This window comes from Mus pahari, chromosome 2 (genome assembly GCF_900095145.1).
Source record: "Mus pahari chromosome 2, PAHARI_EIJ_v1.1, whole genome shotgun sequence".
In the NCBI taxonomy this organism is placed as follows: domain Eukaryota; kingdom Metazoa; phylum Chordata; class Mammalia; order Rodentia; family Muridae; genus Mus; species Mus pahari.
In genome coordinates this window covers 70,297,658-70,313,006 of record NC_034591.1, presented here as the reverse complement: position 1 = coordinate 70,313,006, position 15,349 = coordinate 70,297,658, and positions in this window count along the sequence as shown.

Sequence of the window (15,349 nt, the reverse complement as noted above, 5' to 3'; positions counted from 1 at the left end):
TCTCTCTCTCTCTCTCTCTCTCTCTCTCTCTCTCTCTCTCTCTCTCTCTCTTTTTTCCAGTCTCTGCCTCCGGGTTCTCAGCAGCTGCCCTTGCCCTGCCCCCTGACCGCCTTCCATCTTATCTTTTTCTTGGCCCAGCCCACCTCAGCACCTGGCCTTCTGCATATGGGGACCACTGCTGCCCACTGACCTTGCCTAGCCATTTGTCACCCCAGCTCTTGCCTCTGCCTCCTGAAGCAATATGCTTAAGGCTTCTCCTTTCTTTTACTCACAATCATAGAAAATTGTAGAATATTTCTAAGAAATATTCTACTGCTGTGAAGGGACCCCATGACCAAGGCAACTCTTATAAAGGACAACATTCCATTAGGGCTGGCTTTCGGGTTCTGAGGCTCTGTTCATTATTATTATGGTGGGAAGCATGGCAGCGTCCAGGCAGGCATGGCACTGGAGGAGTTGAGAGTTCAGCATCTTGTTATGAAGGCAAACAGAAGACTGGCTTCCAGGAAAGAGGAGCGTCTTAAAGCCCACCCCCACAGTGACACACTTCCATCAACAAGGCCACACTTACTCAAACAAGACCATACTTCCTAATAGTGCCACTCCCTGTGCCGCAGTTCCCTTATGTCAAATAATAAACAAATTAGTTAAAAGAAAAAAACTTTCTGCTCCTCACATTTTAGCACCTGCTTGCTTTAGGTCTTGCCTCATTTTCTTGCTGGGAATCAAACTTAGGTCACACTTGCCAGACAAGCGACCACGCCAGGACTGTATTCCTGGTTCTCCTGCACCTCTTTATAGATTACTCCTTCAAGAGCTCCGTCTACACCACACTGGCCAACTCCACTGCCTCTCTTCCCCTTCTTACGCATACTCAGTCAGGGTTTAGCTGCCCGCTGCCAACAAACTGTCACCAGTGCCTGTGGTGCCGAGTGTGACAGAAAACCCTCCCTTCTCACTGGGCTTCCCCTCTTGAAGCTTCCTTCTCTGGGTCCCCAGGATGCTGTTCCTTCTCAAGTTGTAACTGGTAGCTTCCCCTTTTCAACCTCAAAAAGTCAGAGTGTCACAGAACGAATCTTGGACCCCTCGTCTCTCTGAACTGCATCCCTGGTTGATATCAAACTCCCATGGCTGTAAACCCTATTGCTATTAAGTCCCAGAGTTAAGTCACCAGCCCACAACTCCCTCAGACTCTAGGAGATCTCTGCAGGGATGTCAAGGTATCTCAAACTTAATACCCTCAAAGATGGGCATCCGTGCCTCCCCGACCCCCACCCCCATCTATACACAAAGTATCCGATCACTAGCCTTCTCAGTGCTGTCGTCTCCCAGCCTTTGCTCAAAGGTATTGACACCCGTCATACCCTCCCATCCCAACCCCACTGACTAGTTCCAAACTGTATCTAGACTCAGATGCCATCTGACCACCTTCCAGGATGGCGGAGACTGCCTCTTGCTGGTCTCATGCCTTCACCTCTGCACTCATGCAGGTTCCTCTCGACATAGTCAGGACAAGCCTTTCAAAATAAAAGCTAGATGGTGACACCTCTCTGCTTAAAACCTGAAGGCTTCCCAGCTACCTCAGAACAAAACTTCAACAGTGAAGCAGATGTGGCAGCATGGGGGAGGCTGAGGCAGGAGGATGACAAGTTTGAAGGTAGCCTAGATTACATGGCAAGATTCTGTCTCGAACAAACAAAACATCAGCAGCCTCGTTGCCTTCCTCCTAAGCAAAACTAACGGACCATAACGCATAGTCACAATGGCCTGAAACATCCTATAATCTTTGGCCCCGTATACCTCCTCTAACTCATACCCTACAGTCCCGTGCCCCCTCTCCCTCTGCTCAGCCACACTGGACCCTTTTTGTTCTTCGGACACACTATGCACACTCTACTTATGCTCACTGTTCCTTCTGCTAGGAGTCCTTTGACTGACACCTTCAGGGTCTCCAGGCCCAGCTCTGTGTCACCTTGCTCATCAGGCCTCCCTTATGCACTTTATATGAACACACACACACACACACACACACACACACACACACCAAGCAACCTAGCTCCCCTACCTTATTACTGCCTGTTAAGTGTTCACATTGTCTCCTGTCTCTCCATAGACCAGAGACCCATTTAAGGAAGGGACTTTGTCCTGCTCACTCCTATGTCAGGGCCCACGTAAAATAAGAGCTTCATAAATATTTGTCAAGTAAACAGTATTTATTTGAACCTACTTTTAAAGTAGCTGCCATCTGTGAAGAAACCTCAGAGCCTCTCTCTGCTCCAGCTGTCCACAGTTGAGTGGCTCATGCCCGCCTTTGATGGTTCCCATGGATGCTGTGAAAACCACTCTGAACACACAGTATTGCTGGCATCCACCTTTCCTCTACCCTCAAGCCCCTCAGGACCACCAAGATGAGGTTATTTCTGCCCTCTCATCTCTTGCCTAGAAAAGGCATCTTCTGATGCCAGCTGCTGCCTCATTGCCTCCCTCCAAAACAAAACTAATGGACCAGGACCCACAGCCACCATCCATCAAGCTGAGAGAGGGGCAGCGGCGGGGACATCAGGTCTCTTCTATACACTTACTGTGTGATTTTAGCCAAGTTTTTAAATCTCTCTAATCTTGTGTGTGTGTGTGTGTGTGTGTGTGTGTGTGTGTGTGTGTATGTGTACACATGCATTTGTACATGTTGAATGGATTACTATATGTGTGCACATGTAAGTGTGTGTGCCTGTGATTTCATGCATGTGGACACTAGTAGTCAATGTTAGATGCCTTCCTCAGTTGTACCCCACCTTGTGTCTTTGAAACAAGGTTTCTCACTGAACTTGGAGTTTACCAGTTGGCAGCCAGTTCCAGATATTTGCCTGTGTAGACTCCCCTCTAGTCCTCATTCCTGAGGTTCCCAAGGTGCACTGTTGTGTCCAGCTCTTGGGTGGATTCCAAGGATCTGAACTCTTGCCTGCACGGTGGCAAGCGCTTTGCCAATTGATCCATTTTGTCAGCTCCTAAGTTTAGCTTTTATTGCCATTGTTGATGAGATTGGGGGAGTGAAATTCTTTAAGAAATTTAAGTGAAATTCATGACTAGTGTACAGTGCTTGGCAGTGAACCTGTTTACCAAGCACTGCATCCCTTTCTCGTCCTAACAGAAGATGGCTCTGGTATCACTCTGAAATTAACATGGTCCCTGAGATGCGTGGTCAAGCCCGAGCAAGGATAAGCACCTAGGTTCCTTTGGAGCTACTTACACTCCTCTGCCTTCCTCTCCCTTCTCCTCCCTGACCTAAGCCCACAGAGAGACAGGCTGCCCTTGGCATGTGCACGCGCGCACACACACACACACACACACACACACCATCTTGCATTTACACTTCTTTTCCATAATGCAAGGGTGGTGAACCGAATTTAGAAAAATGACAAGTTGTTACAAATATACTGCATGTTGTAAAATAAAAGGATGCCCTTGTTGAAAAGCCAAACGACATAACTCAGGATCGACTTTAAATGATCAGTGTAGGGTGTCACAAGGCAGAATGCTCATGTTACACTTAGATCAAAGATTCTAAGTAGGCGTGTGGCTCTGTAGCATTTATATGTGTGGATGCTGTCAGGAATCTTTAAATGGATTGCTCTCATATAAGTCTCCATTACTCGGCGCCCTATTGATTTGGGTTCATGTCTAACGGTTCAGACTTAGAGAATACTCAGGCTAGGTCTCCACTGAGGAGAGTGGCAGGGGAGAGCTGGTCATTAACTAACGAATTCCAGGAATTATGAGATGCTCAGTGAATGCCAGTGTTTCCTGGAATGTTCAGTCCAGAAGCATCGCCATGAACTTTCCAGGACATGTGTCCCGTGGGAGGGTAGGGAAGGGAAGTCCAGGGAAGCCGTTTGCCGGCCTACCTTTCCTCTGACACATTCTTGTAAACACAGACAAACTGTAGTGATTCTGCTACCTTTCCCTTCTGTCTAAGGGGAGAGGAGGAGGAGGGAGGGGAGGAGGAGGAGGAGGAGGAGAAGGAGGAGGAGGAGAAAGAAGAAGAGGAAGAGGAAAGGAGGAAGAGGAAGAAGAGGATAAGGAGGGAGAAGAGGAAGAGGAGGAGGAAGACGAGGAGGAGGAAGATGAGGAGGAAGAAGAGGAGGAGGAGGAGGAAGAGGAGGAGGAGAAGGAAAAGGAGGAGAGGAGGAGGAGGAGAAGAAGAGGAGGAGGAGGAGAAGGAAGAGGAGGAAGAAGAGGAAGAGGAAAGGAGGAAGAGGAAGAAGAGGAGAAGGAGGGAGAAGAGGAGGAGGAAGAGGAGAAAGAGGAAGAGGAGGAAGAGGAGGAGGAGGAGGAGGAAGAAAAACAAGCACACTGGCTAAATTTTTAGGCGCCCTGAAAAGCTTCACTTGAATCTGCTTCACACTGCTCTCCAACCAGGATGCCTAAGGTCCTGGTCCTCTGACTCAGTCCTGGGTGCTTCCTGCTCACAACCAAGGCAGGAAAGACCAAAGGCCAACCCGCTTCTCCCTAAGCCATGGTGGCCTCAGCTATGCCTAGGGTCCCACAGACCTGTAAACTAGAGATGAGGCTGACTCTGCAGAATTGAGTCCAACATGAGTGGACAAGCCTCTGCTGGGAGGTCCAATTTCTATACATTCAACTTCAACAAAAGTTGTCCAAGTAAGTGGCTTCCAGAATTTGTGGTGCTCTGAAATGAGGGAAAACAACCTAGATGTATTTTTAAAGTGGCTTTGAGAATTGGGGATTTAGCTCAGTGGTAGAGCACTTGCCTAGCAAGCACAAGGCCCTGGGACTCTTAAAAAACAAAACAAAACCAAAACAAGGTAAAAGTGGCTCTGGCCCCTTTCTGGTCCCCTGCACCCCTAACCAGTGTTTTCCTGTTCTATTTTAATGACCTACTGTAGTGTTTTAAATGAGAAGGTGTCCCCTTAGGCACAGATGTTTTAACACTTGATGCCCAGTTGGTGGCGCTGGAGGAAGAATGTCTCTGGGAGCAGGTAGGCTTCAGGAGATTAAAGGCTCTCTCATTTCCAGTCATCCTCTCTGCTTTGTACTTGAAGTTCCAGATGTGAGCCCTTAGCATCCAGTTCCGGCCACATTCTCCACAACAGACTCTCATCCATCTAGAACCATAAGTAAAATAAAGCCTTCCTTTGATAAGTTGCCTTGGTCACGGTGTTCCATCACAGCAAAAAAAAAGAAAAAAAGGAAAGAAAAAGGGGAAAGAAACGAATTATTACCTAAATGTCTATCAGTAGATGGTTAAATGAAGTATAGCATTCAAAAGGAACAGAATTAAATAAACTTTGGAAAAATTCAGTTGGTGGTGTATACCAGACACAAAAGCATGAGTATTCTGTGATTTCACTTAGAGTCAGTACCTAGGCTAATCCAGTTCCAGAGACAGAAAGAAGAATGGGAGTTACTTGTCTGATGGCTGTAGCTGTGGAGAGGGGAGATGGATTCAGTTTAGGAAAGCTTCAGTTTAGGCTGTTGAAAGAGTCTTCTCATAAATGGTGGAGCACAACTGAACCCACAATATTCATGGCCAGCCTGGGTTACGTAGAGATTTCCTGACTAGCCTAGTATGCATAACAAGGCTATCCCAAAATAACTGATGAAAAAGATGGACAATAATGCCGTTAAACACACTGTGGACATACATAATGCCTCTTCTAAATTATGCATTAAAAGTGATGTGGGGAGAGGGTGTGGCTGCAGCTTTTCCTGGAGGAGTCCTTAGTCCACATCAGTTTCACATGTTCCCAGCCCAGGTCTGGGCTGGTCTTGGATTCCTTGTCAAGTGCTCAGCATAGTGGGAACTGGCCCTGCTCTTCATGGGCCAGGCTGGACTGGACAGAAGCCAGGCATGTGAGGAAAGCTGTCCCCAAACCCATCTAAGTCAGTGCCATCTCCCATGAACTTGCTGTTAGCAAGCGCTCCCGGGAAGTGTCAGGCCCACCCGAAGGCTATCAGCGAATGCTCCGTGAAGACAGTTTTTAAAGTCACAGTGGGAAGAGGGTATGCTCTTCCCCACGGGACTTGTCGGAATCTGAAAATCTGTCCTGTGTCTATTGCTCACATCACTGGAAGATGCTATGAAGGTATATCTTCAGGAAGCCCCAAAATCAGCTACCATAGCTTCCATTCACTCCCCAGGTTTGGGCAGGTCTCTAGGTCTCTCTTTCTACCATGGCAAACAGCATTCCTCCTTTCTGATCAAACTCTGTCTTTAGATTTGCCATCATGGTGCTCAAGCAGCGTTTGAGCGTGTGGGCCAAGGAACCCCTTCAGCTGACTCACTGATGATTGTTTTCCCATTGGAGCTTTGATGCTTGAAGAAGAATGTTTCCTCTCTTCACCGAGTTTTAAGGGGCAGACACCTCCTAAAGCCCCCCAGAGACTTGCAGCTGCTGCCCTCCACCGTCTCGTGTTTCTCAGCACATGTGCAACTAGGGAAAGCTGCAAGCTCTTTCTTCAGGGCAGCTGAGTTATCAGTACAAACCTGAGTCGGTCCCTCCCAGAGGCTGATGCAGAGATGATGTGAGCAAAGCCTGGCCCCTCCCTCTTCTTCTGCCCCAGGTGCCAGTCATTGTGGCAGCATCCATGACAAATCTCAGGTAAATCCCAGGCTGAAAGCTCAAAATGGACTTTGGATATTTCTCTTCCTGGCAGGCTCTTGTGGGATGACAGATTGCTAACAGTGACGATGTCTCCGTGGAAATGCACCTGGCAGAGGTCAGCCATGAAGACCCAGGGTGAATTTTACCTTAAGCAGATCAGTTCTACAGGTAAACAGAAGGTACCATGGTTTTGAACCTGGGTTGGCCTCTTAATCCTTTGTAAACACACACATTACTTGCTGCAAATTCTTGACCTAAACTGAAATTCACCGGAAGAAATCAATTTATGGAGACAGCAGTTTCTCTTCTTGCATGTCTTCTACTGAGGAAGCATAGTATACAACTAGCAGGATTGATGGTGGTAATATTAAGTTCATGGTAATCCAAATTTATTCCATCAAGCCCTGGAAAGGCAAGCTAGAGGAGGTTAAGGGGTCTAGGAGTCTATTAGTATGTTTGCTACATGGAACCTTTGATGGGAAACACATGGACTTGGGAGATAATCCAGCTTGTGGTCAAATCCCAGCCCTTCTGTCATGTCATCCTGAGTCTGAGTTGGCTCTTTCCTAAATCATAAAATGGCATAATAAGGTTTGATGGAGGAATTAAACAAGGAAGTGCATGTCAAAGCTGTGACAGAGCACTTGGCATGGCAGAAGCTTAGCAAATACTAAGCCCCAATATCTCTTTCTTTCATCCACAAGATAGCATAGATTTTTTGGGGGGGGTGGAGCTTTAAAGCAGCCCCTACCTCAGCACTGTGTCCTTAGATGATTTCTGCCAATCCATACATTTTATAAGTGACTGAACGGGCTGCTCCTGTGGAGTCATCTAAAATCACACAGGCAGGTGAGTATCTAAGAAGCAACTCCCCCCCCCCAATTCCCATGGTCTCTATGCATAGCACAGGCTCAAGGATAAATCAACAGTAAATCCCTCATCCACTGATTCTGGGAGTAGAGTTGTGTTGGGTCATCTCACAAACTAGTGTCAAGGAAAGATGGGGTATCAGGAGTTAGGGGGGAAAAGAGGTTAACTTGTTTGTCCTTGAGCTCCAGAAGATGGCCCATCCTTTTTTAAGGGCATAGAATGAGGACTTTGGAAATGTGAGGTGTGGCCCAGCTCCAGCAGAACAGGCTGCTTACGGAGGGCACATATTCGGGATGCCCTTCCCCTTGCCCTTTCCCTCCCCTTCCCCTGTCCTCCTTCCACTTCCTATAAGACTACAGACCTCCCAAGTGCCAATGGTGTCCCTTTTAAGCTCCCTCCCATTCGAAACTCCCCATCGAGATAGCAATAGAACGAGGGGTACCCAGGTTTAGAATCGCAGGTGTTCAGGATGCAGGGAGTCATTTCAACCCCCTCAGGCCAGTGGATTCACTCCATCTGCCCTTGCAATTCACCAGAGGCCAAGGTTTCCAAATGCACCGTTTCCCCAAAATGTCTTTCTCCTTTCTTATATTAAAGAAGAAGAGGGGGGGAACCTGCTTCTATCACATTATTAGGACCAAAAATAGCTCTTTTAATCTCTAGCCCATATCATTGCCACATTACGAATACATTTTGTTCATCAACCTTAAAGGTTGTTGTGTTTCCCCTTGCTTAAGCTGCTTTCATTATACAAGATTTCCAGTTATTCCGTATTTTGTTCTCATTAGAACACTGTGTGTCACATGTTCTCACCAGAGACATTCATCAGCAAGGTCAAAGGGTGAATATCGTGATCTATTACGCTTAGAGGAATCTAATGAAAAGCCACATAATTATCCAATTTAAAGAGAAGCATGTAAAAAAGAAGGGGGGCGCTTGCCATAATTTAAATTGTTTTGTTTCCCCGAAGCAAAATTCAGCACCTGATTGACAGGACCTAATGATAATTCTTATTGATATGGTGATGTTAATTGTGGGGAGATATTTAATAAGCCCCGTATTCGGGAGGGAAGTGTGCGCTCTTAACCTGCACCTGAACCTGCTTCTTGCCGCAGCGCGGGGATGAGGTGCAGATTCAGATAAGTGAGCACAAGTGGATTTTCAGTCTTGTGTGGCAGAATGGAAATTGGAATCTTCAGAATCTATTAGGAGAACAATTCCACAGTTGCTCACACTTTTATAAATTATACTGTATATTACAGAAAGACACAAAGTCCGGGGGCGGGGGGAGTGCAGGAAGAATGTGACTTTGCAGAGAAGTCCTGGGTGAGAGTGGCAGTGGTGGCGTTTTTCAGCCAAACACACTATACACACTCAGATTCACACACACTCATACATTCACACACTTATTCAGAGAGAGAGAGAGAGAGAGAGAGAGAGAGAGAGAATGTGGTCTTGTCAAAGTGCACAGATGAAATTTATGCCCTGAATTAGTCCTCACTCATTCCTGGGTAAGGTTAACCTTAACCCCAAAAAAATAAAAATAAAAATAAATAAATAAAATAATAATAATAATAAAATAGGCAACTTTCTTATACCGTGAACAAAACAACTTGAGGCCTTTTCCTGGGTCTAGATTCCAAAAGGAACCAGTTCTCTTTACCTTGACTCCTCAGGACACCAAGGAGTAGTCGCTGCTGGTCTGATTCTCCATGGCTCCACTCTGTAAGCTGAGACAGTTCAGTGCTGAGAAGCTGTGGGTCCTAATGACTTCATTGTGTGCTGACAAAGTCTTAAGTATTGTACCCTTAGGGTAGGAGAGAGTATATGTGTATGTGCGCGTGTGCATGTACATGTTGGTATGTGGGTGCATGCACATGTGTACAATGTGTATGAGACTAGCAGTCAGCATTGGGGGTCTCCCTCGATTGCTCTCCATATTTTTTAATAGGCCCACCACTCAATCTGGAGCATAGCAGGCCAGCAAGCCCTGGGGAGCCTCTCTGGCTCCCCGGCTTTGGGGCTATAGGCACCTAAACCATATTTGACTTTTATGTGGGTGCTGGGGATCCAAATGTGGGTCCACATGCTTGCTTGATAAGCGCTTACCCAGCTGAGCCGTACCCCGGCTCCAGATATCAGACTTTAAACCTGTGCAGGCTATTGCCTTGGTTGAGACAGTCTTTTGGATAACTCATATGGAAGCATCTTTGGACAAATAACACAAAGTGGAAGACGAAATTACTCTAAAATTGAGCAGGATCTCAAGACTAGCCGGTCTTCGATCTGAGTGAGACTGTATTATAAAACCGAGTTCAAGTTAGGTTGGTTTGGTTTTGTTTTTTATTTTTTTTAATATTTTAAATTTTAATTTATTTACTTTACTTTTTGGCTTTGGTTTTAAAATAGGATCTCACTATGTAGACCAGGTTGGCCTCAAGTTCACAATCCTCCTGACTCAGCCTCCCAGCACAGTCACCAGGATACCTTGCTGGTTCAAGTTGTTTTTTTGAACTCCAAATTCGGTCCCCATTTTTACTGAGGGAAAAACACTATGAGATGGAAGGCATTACCGTGTGACCAGCATGGTCAACCTTGCCAAAGCACGTGAACTCAAAATAATCAAGTCAGAGAAAATAGCTAAAGTTAGTGTCACGGGAAATAAGAATAGCATCTAATGAACAGAATTTGCAAATATTTCTGACAGTCCAAGTAAGATGCTCCTTGAGCTGAGCATCCAGAGCCTAGGGCATTGTGTGTGCTAGGAAAGGCACAGAGGTAGAGAAATTCCTCTTTTGTCTCTGGAACTACTTTATTTTTCCTTTTAGTATACACATGCATGCAGATATACCTTAGACTTGTCTCGATATAAATTTGTTGACTTTTAGCCAAGCACTTACCTTAACTGAAAATAAAATTAAGCTAATTGGAGATGGCTAAATGGATGGCAGGGTAGAATGCCCACGGCAGCTCAGACTGCCGCCGTGATTTCCAACTTCCTAGGCCAAAGCATTACATCATGCACAGGAGATTATAATTTCTCTGAAGAACACTTCTGGGTATCTGGCTGCTCGAAAAGCGATATGCCAGCAAATTGAAAAGAGTTCAGAGAAAAGCAATAAAAATAATTAAGGAGGCCTTCAGATTGACTGATGGGGAGAGATGAAGAGAATTAACTGTGGATGCCTGGCCCAGTGATGACCTGTATGGTTATAGGAATGAGACACAGAGTATCCGCAGGAACAAGATTCCCGGCTGAAGCCGGCATCCGCCCACACAGAGTAACAGAGCACTCACAGATGTAATGAACCTGTGGTTGTTTCAAGCCAAAAGTCAGAGCCATGCCCGCCCTAGACAGTTGCCAAGAGCTACTCTGCAGTTCTGCATCTCTTGGTACGGGGTCAGAGCCGGCACGCATAGCAGCTGGAGTGTTATCAAGAGCCCTGTTTCTATTTTGGTGCCATCTAACCATACACTCATCCTAAGCCGGGCACCTGGGTCCTTGAGATGATCTACAACACAAAAGAGGAAAAGTAAGAACTGAGCAACATCATGGTTCGTGCCCAAGCCTGACATTCTCCAGGAGGGTAGCCTGAGAAACATGGCTGACTAAACTGATGGCAGGAAGACTACCAGGCTACCAGGCTTGCACTCAGACGTAAGGAAGATGCCAAGGTTCACCAATCCTCTAACCCTCCTAAAGGAGGCCTAGAACATTCTGTGAGTCCCTAAGCCAGTGTCTGAGCAGCTCTCACAAAGCTGCTGTGTCCACACACTCACCAGGCTCTTTTACAGCCCGTATCGACTGGGGACCGATGTTCAAGCTTGTCCAAGGAAGTCTGATTTTTCTGCCAGCCAACACAAAGTGAACATGATCAGCACCCCTCTTTTACCCGCACCACAGTGAAGACAATGCGCTGAGATGGCCACTCCAGTTACATGTATCTCAGCACCTTGTTTTCTAAGCCTTCCCCACCCTGTACACCTTATGATGAGGACTTTTAATATGCTGACGTCATTCTGAAGGAAACAAATGGTAGCCACCTGGCCTTCTCTGAGTCATAGGTTAAGGGTTTCCCTCAGTTTTCCCTTCTTGGGGTCTGGTGGGTAGACCCGTGTTCTCCAGAGCAGTAGAGCATCTGAACTTTGGTATGCTCTTGCCCAAAAACCTAGACTATAAGTAGTTTTATCCCCATTTTCATTGTGATTAATTTTTTTAAAAAAAAGTCATCCAATACCAATCTATTTGATTTTATTTTATGGGTATGGATGTTTTGCCTGTATGTATGTATGTCTGTGTACCACGTGTATGCAGTGGACCCACAGAGAACACAAGGGGGCGTTGTATCTCCCTGGGGCTGGTGTTATAGACAGTTGCGAGCTACTGTGTGGGTGCTGAGAATCAAACCCAGGTCCTCTGAAGAGCAGCCAGTGTTCTTAACCACTGTGCCATTTCTCAGACAATGTGGGGTTTTTTTTTGGGGGGGGCGTGTTTTTCTTGACTTGCTGTACAAGCTAAGACCAGTGTTAAATGCTGGGGTGCTTTAAGAAGCATAACTGAGTCAGGTAGTTGTGGCACTTGCCTTTAATCCCAGCACTTGGGAGGCAGCAGCAGGCAGATCTTTATTGAGTTCGGGGTCAGCCTAGTCTACAGAATGAGTTCCAGGACAGCCGGGGCTACACAGAGAAACACTATCTCAAAAAGAGAAGGAGGAGGAGGAGGAGGAGGAGGAGGAGGAGGAGATGACAACAACAGAACCTACCTTGACTGGACTTTTTATAGCAAATGAAATCATGCCTCTTTTATGCCGGTTGTAAAAATCCATGATGTCACACTCCATTAAAATGGAATGGAGGGATCATGGAAAGAGAGGGAAACTCAGGGGTCATGAATACCTTCTCCAGAAATAATCTCACAAAACTGACCCAACAAAACAGCCTGCCTTATCTTTTTCTTGGTTGCTTCGAATGATTTTGTTTTTCAGAATTTCACTATATGGTCAGGCTGGCTTTGAACTCATGAGCCTCTTGTTTCGGCTTCCCACCTGCACTACTGACAAATGCCAGGATACACATCAGAACTGGCCTTATCCTTAAGACAAAGTCTACTTAGCAACTGGCTTTTTAAAAACCTATTTATGACCTTAAGTCTGAATTTATTGGAGTAATTGTTTCCATTCACCAGACACAGATGAAGCAATTGACATACCATGTCAGAGAACAATGGCTTCCATACGCGTGTCCCAGAATGCAATTTATTCTCAAAGAAAAGTTCCTGCATTGCAGATCCACCCGTATCTTTTTGTCTGACCTTGGCACACTGGAGTCAGGAGAGCTGGATTTAAGCACAGAGCCTCTCCTTTGCTATCCGATCCCACCAACACGAACTCACCCAGGTCAGTCCCCTAACCCTCCCTTTCCTCATCTCTACATTGACAGGAAATATATAGTCGCATCAACTGTACATTCTATCTATCTCTACTTCTTCATTCAATCTGCATGATTTATTTTCTTGCCATATTACTTTATCTGAGAGCGCCTGGGGAGACTAGACACGCTCTGCTACATCTGTACATTTGTGGGGGGTAGAGTTTAAGAGGTTTGTACTAAGCATGCTACCAGCCAGCTCACAGATGTCCCCTAAGGCGGAAGGATCGCCCTGGGAGTTTATTCTTTTCCGACTACTGGGCTTGCCACACGTGTTCTCTCCTCTCACTGAGACGACCACATTTTTGCCCCTGCTGTGATCAAACACTCTGACAAAAGCAGATTAAGGGAGGAACACTGCCCCACCACGGCAGCACAAAGCGGGGGAGTCATTGGTCAAACTGCGTCCACGTCAGAAAGCAGAGAGAAAATGGATGCTGTCTGCTTGCCCCACTTTCTCTATACAGCTCAGGACCCATCCTGTTACCCAGCCTTGTGGTACCAAGGGTTTTCTTTTGACCTGAACAGCACTTTCCTTGCAAATACAATGAGTTATTCTTACTTAGCAAACATCTACCACCTTCCTGACAACTGGAGTAGATTCGAAACATTTTGTTTACAATGTCTGGAGATATAGTACACGGTAGGACTTATGAAAATGTAGGTTTAATATAGCCATAAGACTTGGTCACTATTTGTGAAGATTAAAGTAAACTTTCTCAATTTTGACAGTTTCCTAATTCATATATCCTTTGAAATGATCCTGAATATTCTTCTTCTATTTACTCTCTCAGCAAGTGTCTACTGAGCACCTACTAGGAACTAAATCTAAGTACAGAAGAGACAACATGGGGCAGGATAGACAGGACCCTGGCTTAAGCATCCTATACTGTTCAGACTTCAAAGCAGACAGAGGGACCCTGCCCAGATCTACTTCAGCACCACAGTACCCCTTCCCCAGCTCCAGAAATCTTTGCTACCTACTTCCATCTGAGCCTTTCCCTATCTCTTGCTCTTTGCTGAAGGGAGCTATTTCACAGAACTTACAGTGTCTTCTTCAAGGATCTGGTGAGTCACATATATTGGCCAATGGGTGGGAGGACACAGAACCCAAATCACTTTTTATTAAGCAGGGGCGACTCCATTGAGAGCTTGGGGTCCTGGGTTCATTATTCCTCAAATCTTCCTTCGCTCAATGAACCTCCCGACCAAGTAGCTATTGTTTCTAGAACATTCTCTACTAAACATCCCATCCTTAAATCCCATCTCAAAGTCTGTTTGCTGGAGGAACAGACTTAAAATGGGCCCCAAGTCCTAATATCTATTAAAATGCTGCCTCTGGGAGGGTATGGTTTTAACTAAATGGTCACATCATCTTTCCTTAAATCTAGTAGCATTTAAAAATACACACAACCCGAGGCAAAGAAGTTCACTAAAAGAAGAGAGCAATTCTTCCCTGGAGATTAAAGCCATAACTGACCATTCTCAGGGGACTCACACTCCCAACTAATACACTTGCTCAAGAGTTCAATAAACGAAACCACCCATCAAGGAGCGCGTTCCAAGAACATTTGTCTGACATTGAAAGTTGAAATGTCACAGGTATGAAATGTCACAGACATTCACTTTGGAACTATGTACTATTACGTGGGGGGAACTCTCGGCTCTGACAAGGGTCACTGGCTGCCACTATCTGTGAGATGGAATTCAGTCACACACAGCTCTCCCTTAACATAGCCACCTGGGCTCTCAACATGAGAAACATTACTCACTGGCCTCACAGACCCTGGCATTCTTTGCAGTTTGGTTTCTTTGGGGTGGCAGAATAAAATCTGTCAGTGGTGCAAGGAGACATTGCAAGAGGGATGAAGATAACCAACCGGCACAGGAACATCCCTGGCAGGTGCACAGCGGATGACTTGTCGTAGACCCTACCTCCTCTCTTACCCCAGTGTTTGCAGTGGGACCAGGTGAACCAGACAGGCCCCAGTGACTCACTTGCTCATTCAACAACAGCATCCAGGCTGAACACTAAGCCACGTAACCCAAAGACCACCAAGGAGAGTGGCTGGGAGATGCATGGGTTCCTTCTGTGCTCGTGTAACACTTAAAGGCGCATAGGATTGGGGGAAGCTAGTCCATATGCAAACATCCATCCGTGCTGTATCACTCTCCAGAGCACGTGCTATCTTCATCTACATGGTCCGGTTGATCACGGGTAGCATTGTGCTCTTGGCACCAGCCAAGGAGAGTAAATCGTGGGTCCTTTCTGAGCAAACAGTGCAGAATTAGGCATATCTATTCTTTTCATACTCCATAGGTGGCAACTTCATCACCCAGAACTGTCTATATATAGCCTTAAAGGAAGCTGAGAAGTGGGGTCTGTCTGGACACCTGACAGTGTCAACCATACAAGATGAGAGCCTGCC